At 41.8% G+C, this 12121-nt stretch overlaps 1 protein-coding gene across 2 annotated transcripts in view; it reads left to right on the top strand.

The window, feature by feature from the left end:
- Positions 1 to 12121, top strand: part of c1qtnf1 (C1q and TNF related 1) — a 91419-nt gene that overhangs the window by 63914 nt on the left and 15384 nt on the right. Inside the window, exon 2 of one of the 2 annotated variants that reach the window (XM_065012695.1) lies at positions 6423 to 6499. The exons of the other annotated variant lie outside the window; for it this stretch is intronic. The gene's annotated coding sequence lies outside the window, so the exon portion shown is untranslated. The remainder of the gene's footprint in view (positions 1 to 6422; positions 6500 to 12121) is intronic. 2 annotated transcript variants of the gene reach the window in all.

The raw sequence follows: 12121 nt of genomic DNA, 5'->3' as shown, positions 1-12121 counted from the left end.
CGATTCGCCACCTGGTCATCAGAAGGGGGAAAGGAGAAGATTAATTGTGTGTCGTCTGCATAGCAATGATAGGAGAGACCATGTGAGGTTATGACAGAGCCAAGTGACTTGGTGTATAGCGAGAATAGGAGAGGGCCTAGAACAGAGCCCTGGGGACACCAGTGGTGAGAGCACGTGGTGTGGAGACGGATTCTCGCCACGCCACCTGGTAGGAGCGACCTGTCAGGTAGGACGCAATCCAAGCGTGGGCCGCGCCGGAGATGCCCAACTCGGAGAGGGTGGAGAGGAGGATCTGATGGTTCACAGTATCGAAGGCAGCCGATAGGTCTAGAAGGATGAGAGCAGAGGAGAGAGAGTTAGCTTTAGCAGTGCGGAGCGCCTCCGTGATACAGAGAAGAGCAGTCTCAGTTGAATGACTAGTCTTGAAACCTGACTGATTTGGATCAAGAAGGTCATTCTGAGAGAGATAGCGGGAGAGCTGGCCAAGGACGGCACGTTCAAGAGTTTTGGAGAGAAAAGAAAGAAGGGATACTGGTCTGTAGTTGTTGACATCGGAGGGATCGAGTGTAGGTTTTTTCAGAAGGGGTGCAACTCTCGCTCTCTTGAAGACGGAAGGGACGTAGCCAGCGGTCAGGGATGAGTTGATGAGCGAGGTGAGGTAAGGGAGGAGGTCTCCGGAAATGGTCTGGAGAAGAGAGGAGGGGATAGGGTCAAGCGGGCAGGTTGTAGGGCGGCCGGCCGTCACAAGACGCGAGATTTCATCTGGAGAGAGAGGGGAGAAAGAGGTCAGAGCACAGGGTAGGGCAGTGTGAGCAGAACCAGCGGTGTCGTTTGACTTAGCAAACGAGGATCGGATGTCGTCGACCTTCTTTTCAAAATGGTTGACGAAGTCATCTGCAGAGAGGGAGGAGGGGGAGGGGAGGAGGATTCAGGAGGGAGGAGAAGGTTGCAAAGAGCTTCCTAGGGTTAGAGGCAGATGCTTGGAATTTAGAGTGGTAGAAAGTGGCTTTAGCAGCAGAGAGAGAAGAGGAAAATGTAGAGAGGAGGGAGTGAAAGGATGTCAGGTCCGCAGGGAGGCGGGTTTTCCTCCATTTCCGCTCGGCTGCCTTTACATTTGTAAAGTATAAGTATCCCAAACTTTAGATGAGGCCCCCCAAAAATAATTAACTACTGTTTAATAAATGGTTTATAAGGACCTATATCAAACATCTTATGACTGGATTAATAAAAAATAAACAAACTATTTACTAATCCGTTATAAATGCTTTATTACATTGAGCTATTATAAAGTGCTACCAATACCTGTATGTATCTGTATTTTCTAAACACAAGTAAAAGTAAAAAGTATGTTATATTTTAGTTTGATACATTTATCATTATAATATCTTATATAAGTAACAAGATAAATGTTTATGTATCTGTAGTCCATCTTTACACACACACACACACACACACACACACACACACACACACACACACACACACACACACACACACACACACACACACACACACACACACACACACACACACAGCCGGTGCAAGAGTTCCCTGGAGATATGGGAAGCAATAACACTATGGGTTATGCAACACAGTTTACAGTAAGGTCAGGACTGTGGTTGGAGATTTACCATTTTTCTCATGTTCCCTAAACTTGCTGGTCCAAAGCGAATGTCTGTGTGTGTGTATGCATGTGTGTGTGTATGTATGTACAGTGTGTGTGTGTGTGTGCGCGTGCGTGCGTGCATATATACAGTGTTTGTGCATACATACAGCATGTGTGTGTGTCTGCCACTGTAGTGTAAACATCTCTGGAGGGGATCCGGAGGAAAGAGGGGGGATGGTTAGGAAGATATCGGAAGTGGGATTGTAAACATGATAGGGGCTTGAAGAGGAACACCAACTCAAACACAAAATGAGGAATCATCCTTTGTTCAAAATCATGGCTGTCTTATGAGAAAACTCGGAAAGTGCATACTTTAGTATTTGAACACTGGTTTTGTTAGATATCAGCTTTGAATATTACAGATCTATATTGCTAACATGATTTAGGAGAGGCATAAAGTGATGTCTGGTTTGCTGTAAATAGTCACTCACAACCACTGTTTCCAATAAACAACAATGAGTTACATGGTCAAGTAAAAGTATACAGGGCCAATTCTGGAGCCAAGTGTGTGTTGTCTTGATGATTATGTAAAGAGTGGTTAGTGGTGATTCATGTATGTTTACACAAGAGTAAGATGGGATAAAATAGTTTTGGACTATTTTAGCCCATCTTACTGTTGTGTAAACACATAAATCACCAATAACCACTCTTTACATAATCATCAAGACAACACAACACACACTTAGCTCCAGAATGTTTGGTCATAGATGACAAAACAAGACAACCATTCCAAAAATGAACAGATATTCCTGTGAGCTGAATGAAATGTGAGTCTTTGTTGTTTGAGCATTGGGCAATTCCATCCCTCTTTTTCTTCAAAGTCTCCCTCTGCATCCCAAATTGCACACACTTCCCTATATAGTGCATTACTTTTGTCCAGGGCCCATAGGGCTCTGGTCAAAAGTAGTGCACCGTGAAGGGAATAGGATGCCATTTGGGACATAGACTCTGTCTCTATTGATTGCCTCGTCCTACTCCTTCCGGATTAGAGAGAGGGGAGAACTAATCAGAGTGCAGAGGGTAGGCCTGACTGCGTCCCAAATGGCACCATATTCCCTATATAGTGTACTACTTTTAGCCAGAGGGAATAGGGTGCCATTTGAGACAGAGCCACTGCTCTGAACAAACAGAGGTTATAGTGTTAGAGGTCAGGGGTCATAGACTGAACAAATCAGATTAGCTAGGCGATTAGTTTCAGCTGTGGTCACAATGCCTTTGAACAATAGGCATCATGTCCATAGGCGCACGAGGGCACATGCCCCCTTAGATCTGTCCTGTTAAAAAAAGTCAGATGTTAAATGAATTACTAAACTAAATTATTATTTTTATAATTTATAAAGATTTGTCATCTGTATTTTGCGAAGGGGGCACACTGACTGGACCAGGCAAAGTGTACCCCCTCCCTGTTCTCCCAGTAAGTGGTTCCTTCTAAGGTGCACCATGGAGCAAAGATATGCTAGGCAGCGTGCTAGATAATCTAATGCATGCAGACAGTGTCAAGTGACACACACATTCTTTGATTTGATTTTAGCTGCCAGTGATGGGCAGGACTCGCAGGAGGTGTGTTTGTAAATGAATTTGATCAATTTATGTAGCATATAGAGCTCGCCAGCTTGTTGTCCTAAAGAAACGGGAAATAGTTACCTCTGGTTCGTTCAGGAAAAACAATGGGGAAAGAATAGGGTTTTGCGATAAATGCCGAAAATAAGGTCTGAGGTTAACACAGGCTTAGGATATCTTATACGTTTTGCTCTATGAGATAATATCAGTCAGTTAACATGACATTTATGAAATACGAATAATTTTATGTTTTTTTGTATTACAGAAATGCTTCAAAATTAACAAAAGGTTACATTCGCTGGTGAAGATTATCTCACAAAACGTATAAGATCTCCTAAGCCTGTGTTTACCACAGACCTAATGGTGGAGATAGTGCCTACAAAAAGACACCATTACTATTTATCTCTATTGATTCCTTCATGATGAATAAATAAAAACAAAACGTTTTGTTGTTTCACTGTAATACTAGCCACATAGCAATTTTATGAAGTTGACTTTAGCTAGCTAGCTAGAGAGGTTCCCAAACTCCCAACCTCACACTGTAACAAATTGTTGTAGATTTACACAATTTTATTTTACAGATAGCTACTGTAATTATATATTACAGTACAGTACTGTAAAGTGCAATGCATTATGCAGGCTCAATGGCATTCCACTACACTAATTCTAGAAATACAGCAGTCAGGTGTTCCATTAATATGTTGTAAATTTGTGTTACATTAAAGGTCCTGTAAATCTACAGTAATTTACTGGCTTCTGTGCTGCCTAAAGGCTACTGTGCTACCAGTTAGAGTATCTTGTTTAACTATCTTCGCTGGCATGCATGCTTGCAAGGTTGCTAGACTTTAGAAAACACCAAAATGTCTTTAATTATGGGGTTATGTTGCTAAATACCAGTGTGGCAGTTGTAATAAACTCTTCTAAGGTGTAAAAGTTCTTACAGAATGTACATAATTCATTCAAATGACAATTGAACAGGTAAAGAGAAATGCTTAGATAACCTATGTAGAAAATTATACATATTTTTACATAGAATTAGGCATAATGAATAATGGCTTTAGATTGCAGGAAAAAGGGGTTTGAAAAATGCTTCCGGACCATCCCCCCTCCATCCTCACATACCTCGTGCCCCCTCTAAAATCATAGGTGCATGATGCCGCTGCTTTGAACTTCTCCAGATGCACCTGCAAGATTATTGTGCTCTTGAGGAGATCCAGTCTCACACCCATGCATGAACACACACACACACACACACACACACACACACACACACACACACACACACATACACAAACTGATTATACTTTTGATATCTTCTGTCTTGTTTCATTCGCTGGTGTCTTTTCTTTCTTCTTCCATCCTTTGGTAACAACGTAGCTACTGTTTATCCATTCTTTGTCTCCATTCTTAGACCTGTACCTTATCAGACCGTGTATAAACCTTCTCGGCCAGTACAAACAGTCCCTTCTATTTGTGTTGATTGTCTGTTCTCTGGTTGCATCCCAAATGGCACCCTATTCCCTTTTAAGTACACTTATTTTAACCAGGGCCCATAGGGGTTAAAAGTAGTTCACCATATAGGGAATAGAGCACCATTTGGGACGCAACCGCTGTCTGATTTACTACCACAGTGGTTCACAGATATTTTGTTCAATGGTTAATTGGTAGTAGTGTTCTGTCTGGCCTGTTGACTTCAAAAGCACAGCTCTACTTACTGTATGTGTATGTGTATGTGTGTGTGTGTGTGGGTGGGTACGTGTGTGCGTGTGTCTGTGCCACATATTTGTGTGTGTTGATGTGGTTGTGTGTGATGCTATGTTTTCTAAAGAGGTTGCTTTAAAAGCTGACCGCATGGCTTCGTTTTGGAAAACCATTTCAACCACATCGCATCACAGGAAACAAAATCAAACCCTGAAACAGTGACCCCCAGCTTAAAAGCGGCTGTGATGCTAGCAATTACCTTGTTACGGAGAGAGGAGAGTGTGTTTGTGTGTGCGTGCATGCATATGTGTGTGTGTGTGTTGTAATTCCAGACTTTAGAGGGATACGATCTCCTAATTGGATAAGAAAAACAATCAAGCCCTACCATTACACTGAAAGGTAATGCTCTACCCTGTATTTCACTGAATGGATCACAGGCAATTGACCACTTCCTTTGATAATGGACGGCAGTCTCTCAGTCCCAAATGGCACTCTATTGCATTTATAGAGCACTACTTTTGACCAGGGGCCACTACTGTACATAGGGAATAGGGTGCCATTTGGTACTCACACTCTGGTAAAACGCAGTGAAACTTTCTGTCAAATTGCAGAGGAAGTCATTATTTGATTGAGGATAAAAAGGATCAGTGGCCATTTAAGTGAGTGGCTGTTTTAAAGTGGATTTTTAAGGTTATGTCCTCTCGTCATTATATTTGTAGATGCACGCAGTCTAAATATCATATTGCATTGTATTACAACTTATTCTATGACGCTGCAATATTTCTTCTTATGTCTACATCAAATATACACTGAGTGTACAAAACATTAAGAACACCTTCCTAATATTGAGTTGTATCCACCTTGCCCTCGGGACAGCCTCAATTCGTTGGGGGCGTGGACTCTACAAGGTGTCTAAGCATTACACAGGGATGCTGGCCCTTGTTGACTCCAATGTTTCCCACAGTTGTCAAGTTGGCTGGATGTCATTTGGGTGGTACCGGTTCCGGTTCTTGACACAAACCGGTGCGCCTGGCACCCCCTGAATGGCACACATACCCAATCCCTGTCTCAAGGCATAAAAAACCTTCTTTAACCTGTCTCCTCCCCTTCATCTACATTGATTGAAGTAGATTTAAGTGACATCAATAAGGGATCATAGCTTTCACCTGGATTCACCAGGTCAGTCTATTTCATGGAAAGAGCAGGCATTCTTAATGTTTTGTACACTCAGTGTATGTCTATATTCAATGTCAAAACAGCAGCAGACAAAAATACACATACTGTGAGAAACAAATACAATGCCAGGAGCCATAATACAATGCCAGGAGCCATAAAAAATATGCCATATACTTTTAGACCACCAGAATAGCCTTAAATAGTTGCCAAATATATGTGCTGCCTGTACACACACACTCCCCTTGATATGTATGGAAAAACAACATCCCATACATACTTGAGCAGTCATCTGACTCTGACCCTCTCTCTCATCCCATAGTCCTGATCCAAAGAGTAACATCACATTCCTATCAAGGATAAGAGAGCAGTGACCCTTAACTTGATATTTGGATTCAGGTAATCTTCAAACACACTGTATCTGATCTTCAGGGCGGTCCGAGGGAGTTAGGTTATCACTACCTTAAAGCTAGAATCCTTAATGAAACAAAAACAAAGTGGCCAACCTGCCGCTGTTTTGGTAAAAAGGTGAGGGATGGGCCTGGAGAAATGTAACCACTGTCAAATGCATAGACAATGCTATGGATGCAAGGACTGACCATCCATGATATCGAAATTCTAGTTATGTTGGAGGTGACTATAACTATTTGAATGCAGATCCCAAAAACGTTAAATACAACTCTGCGAAAGCAACTACGTAAAGAAATATATTTGAGTACAGATCTCAGGTGACTACTTGTTAAAACTTTTTGAATACAGATCTGAGAAAGAAACTACAAAGGACGTGACTTGAATAGAGCATGAATAGAGCACACACGTCTTATAATAAATATGTCAATCTATCTGACAGTAGATTTATCAGAGAAAGATGCGAAGCATGATAGTCTTTGGCTATATTAATTTATTACAATCATCATCATATCAATTACAACTTGAACTGACATGCAGCCAGGAGACTCAAAGTGTAAGCTCCCTCAATAAGAAACAATATTGTTGCGTTGATCACATCAGAAGATATCCTCCTCGCAAATCTCCAAAATACAACAGCCACAGGACAACTTTGTTTGGACGTTTTAAAAGGACCATTCGCCGAAACTGAAGTGATATAGCTAGCTAACGACCTCCTTTTTCATGTGGAAGAAAAACGGTGGACAGAGTCTGGCTAGCTAGCTGGGGTTTTCTACAAGGAATCTGCCTCCTAAAAAAAGCTTCTCCCAAGTGGGTGTGACACCTACTCCCGTTGCCTGCTGCTTGGATTCCACCTGGCGATCGGTTTACCGTCTGGCCTGTCTCCCCTGTCTGGTACAGGTACCCCCGCCACACTCCCTCCTCTCTCCCGAGCTTTTGCTCGCCTCCAGCACTCACGCACTTACACACACACTGCAGACTTTGGTCAAATATTTAAATAAAAGTAACAAATAATTAAAGAGCAGCAGTAAAATAACAATATTGAGTATATATACAGGGGTTACCAGTACAGAGTTAATGTGCGGGGACACCGGTTAGCCGAGGTAATTGAGGTAATATGGACATGTAGGTAGAGTTATTAAAGTGACTATGCATAGATAATAACAGAGAGTAGCAGCAGTGTAAAGAGAGAGAGGGGGGGCAATGCAAATAGTCTGGGTAGCCATTTGATTAGATGTTCAGGAGCCTTATGGCTTGGGGGTAGAAGTTATTTAGAAGCCTCTTGGACCTAGACTTGGCGCTCTGGTACCGCTTGCCGTGCGGTAGCAGAGACAGCAGTCTATGACTAGAGAGGCTGGATGGCAGGAAGCTTGGCCCCAGTGATGTATTGGGCCGTACACATTATCCTCTGTAGTGCCTTGCAGTCGGAGGCCGAGCAGTTTCCATACCAGGCAGTGATGCAACCAGTCAGGATGCTCTCGATGGTGCAGCTGTAGAACCTTCTGAGGACCCATCACACATTTCTTCAGTCTCCTGAGGGGGAATAGATTTTGTTGTGCCCTCTTCACGACTGTCTTGGTGTGTTTGGACCATGTTAGGTTGTTGGTGATGAGGACACCAAGAAACTTGAAGCTCTCAACCTGCTTTCCTGTAGTCCACGATCATCTCCTTTGTCTTGATCACATTTAGGGAGAGGTTGTTGTCCTGGTACCACACGGCCCCGTCTCTGACCTTCTCCCTATAGGCTGTATCATCATTGTCTGTGATCAGGCCTACACTGTTGTGTCATCGGCAAACTTAATGATGGTGTTGGAGTCGTGCCTGGCCGTGCAGTCATGAGTGAACAGGGAGTAAAGAAGGGGACTAAGCACGCACCCCTAAGGGGCCCCCGAGTTGAGGATCAGCGTGTCAGATATCCTTACTACCTGGGGGTGGCCCGTCAAGAAGTCCAGGATCCAGTTGCAGAGGGAGGTGTTTAGTCCAAGGGTCCTTAGCTTAGTGATGAGCTTTGAAGGCACTATGGTGTTGAACGCAGAGCTGTAATCAATGAATAGCATTCTCACATAGGTGTTCCTTTTGTCCAAGTGTGAAAGGGCCGTGTGGAGTGAAATAGAGATTGCATTATCTGTGGATCTGTTGGGGCGGTATGCAAATGGGAGTGGGTCTAGGGTTTCTGGGAAAATGGTGTTGATTTGAGCCATGACCAGCCTTTCAAAGCACTTCGTGGCTACAGACGTGAGTGCTACGGGTCGGTAGTCATTTAGGCAGGTTATCTTAGTGTTTTTGGGCACAGGGGCTATGATGGTCTGCTTGAAACATGTTGGTATTACAGACTCCGACAGGGAGAGGTTGAAATTGTCAATGAAGACACTTGCCATTTGGTCAGCGCATGCTCGGAGTACACGTCCTGGTAATCCGTCTGGCCTTGCGGTCTTGTGAATGTTGACCTGCTTAAAGGTCTTACTCACATCGGCTGCGGCGAGCGTAATCACACAGTCGTCCGGAACAGCGGATCCTCTCATGCTTGTTTCAGTGTTACTTGCAGAAGAAGCGAGCATAGAAGTAATTTAGCTCGTCTGGTAGGCTTGTGTTACTGGGCAGCTCTCGGGTGTGCTTCCCTTTGTAGTCTGCAATAGTTTGCAAGCCCTGCCACATCTGACGAGCATCGGAGCTGGTGTAGTACGATTCGATCTTAGTCCTGTATTCATGCTTTGCCTGTTTGATGGGTCGTCGGAGGGCATAGCGGGATTTCTTATAAGCTTTCGGGTTAGAGTCCCGCTCCTTGAAAGCGGCAGCTCTACCCTTTAGCTGAGTGCAAATGTTGCCTGTAATCCATGGTTTCTGGTTGGGGTATGTACGTACAATCACTGTGGTGATGATGTCATCGATGCACTTATTGATGAAGCCAGTGACTGATGTGGTGTACTCCTCAATGTCATTGGAAGAATCCCGGAACATATTCCTGTCTTATAGGTCTCTTTTTATGTAGTGTTGTGGTGTCTCTCTTGTCGTGATGTGTGTTTTGTCCTATATTTTTAATCCCAGCCCCCGTCCCCGCAGGAGGCCTTTTGCCTTTTGGTAGGCAGTCATAGGAATTTGTTCTTAACTGACTGGCCTAGTTAAATAAACATAAATATATATATGTAATAATAACGATCATATTTGATGTACACAATACATTTTTATCTGAACATTCTGTAAATTTCCATTCTCCTGAACAGGCCCCAGGTGTACAAAATCAAGTCAAACCAATAAGCCAATGATATTGGAAATTTAATCAAAGCCTATCGGATAACTTGTTTTTAACTAGGACAGAGGAATTTATAACTTAATTTTTCCGACATTACATAGGTACAGCAAATCCCCTTAGTGTGTGGGACACTTTTAAATGTGCCTTTAGAGGCCATGCAATTCAGTATTCATCTCTAAAACAAAAGCAATGTAGGTCAAAGGAGTCCATACTAACAAAGGAAACAGGTCTAACAGAACAGATGGAGAGCAATAAAAACTGTACCATAGAGGCTCAGAATAGGTTAGAGGAAAAACTAAAATAAATGGTAATATATTATAATATTAAAGCAAACTGGATGGAATATGGGGAAAAATGCACCAAATTCTTTTTTAATCTTCAACATAGAAATGCTACCAAAAATTATTTATTGAAACTTGTTACAAACGATGGAGTTACCCATGATTCACCAAATTATATTTTGAAAGAGGAAGCAAAGTACTTTAAGCATATGTTTTCATTTCAGTCTCCTCCATCTCCTCTAAATGAAGCTAATTATATAGATTTGTTTCAATTCATAATCTAAAATTAACAGCCATACAGAAAGACTCATGTGAAGGTGAAATTACAGAGGAGGAATTTATCAACGCAATTAAAGCCTTTAAGTCTGGGAAAACTCAAGGGCTGGATGGCTTACCAGTTGAGGTATACCAAAACTTTTTTGATATACTCAGAGGACCGTTATTGGCATGTTATAACAGCTTCTATGTAAATGGTAGATTATCAGACACTCAACAAGAACGTAGGAATGAATTATTACTGAAACAGGATACAAGTGTGAAAAAAAAAATTGGAGGCCCGTTACACTTCAGTGTCGTGATGCAGAAATTCTTGCAAAATGTATATTGTTGGACATTATTCATTTTAAAACCTGTTAGGGATGATGCGAATTTTCGCAGCTTTTTGTAAAAAATCGCGCAAAATTTCAACGTCCTGCTACTCATGCCAGGAATATAGTATATGCATATGATAAGTATGTGTGTATAGAAAACACTCTGAAGTCTCTAAAACTGGTTAAATCATGTCAGTGGCTATAACAGAACGTGTTGAGGAGTAAAAATCCCAGGGAAAACTGTTCACCAAAAACACAAAAAAATATTCATCTGCCAGTCTATGTATTGTCTAAGGCGATAGAAAATAGATGAGGTCCCGTTTACAATGCCTACAGCTTCCACACGATGTCGCCAGTACTGGCATTTCATTGCATGTTTATCCTTGGTGGGATGACGTATAGGCACTTCCTGTCTTGGGGTACACCGAGGAAGTTATGAAAGTGAAAAAATGGACGATGATTTCAAGACTTGCTGCTATCGAATACAGATCGCCCGTGATCAATTTGATCGATTATTAACGTTTATTAATACCTAAAGTTGGTTTACAAAAGTAGTTTGAAGTGATTTGTAAAAGTTTATTGGCAACTTTTTAATTTTAAAAAGTGACGTTGCGTCTTGTAAAAGTGAATTTTCCTGGATCAGACGGCCTTCATAAATGGACATTTTGGGTATACAATGACGGCAACAAAGAAGCTTGTCAAAGGTAATGAATGTTTTATATTTTATTTCTGCGTTTTGTGTAGCGCCGGCTACCGCTAAATCTTTTGTTTAGGTCTCGTTCAGGTATTTCGGGGGGTGCATGCTGTCAGATAATAGCTTCTCATGCTTTCGCCGAAAAGCATTTTACAAATCTGACATGTTGGCTAGATTCACAACGAGTGTAGCTTTAATTGAGTACCTTGCATGTGTGTTTTAATGAAAGTTTGAGTTTTATCGAGTACTACAGGAGGAGCTCTGAAATTTCCGCTGATTTTGGTTCCTGTACAGGGACCAAATTCCGCATCATCCCTAACAGGCTAACCAGACAGGTTTTTTACATGGAGGATACGTTGGTGATAATATAAGTCAAAAACTAGAAAAAATAGAACACTGAAAAATCTGGGAAACCACGACTGCTATTTATTGCTGACTTTGAAAATGCTTTTTAGTACGACTGGAGTTTATATAGAAATGCCTGGAACATTTCAATTTTGGAGAATCGCTTCTAAAATGGGTTAAAATGATGTATAATAACCCTAGGTGTAAAATAGTAAATGATGGCTACTTCTCAGAAAGTTTTAAACTAGTAAAACAAGGTTGTCCACTATCGGCATATCTATTTATTATGGCCATCAAATGTTAGCTATTAAAATCAGATCCAACAGTAATATCAAGGGATTAGAAATACAGGACTTAAAAACAAAGATGTCATTGTACGCTGATGATTCATGTTTTCTTTTAAATCCACAACTTGGGTCCCTCCATATGGATCTAGATCATTTTTCTAACCTC

The sequence above is a fragment of the Oncorhynchus nerka genome, linkage group LG28 (assembly GCF_034236695.1).
Source record: "Oncorhynchus nerka isolate Pitt River linkage group LG28, Oner_Uvic_2.0, whole genome shotgun sequence".
Taxonomy (NCBI): domain Eukaryota; kingdom Metazoa; phylum Chordata; class Actinopteri; order Salmoniformes; family Salmonidae; genus Oncorhynchus; species Oncorhynchus nerka.
This window is presented reverse-complemented; position numbering and strand designations above follow the sequence as displayed.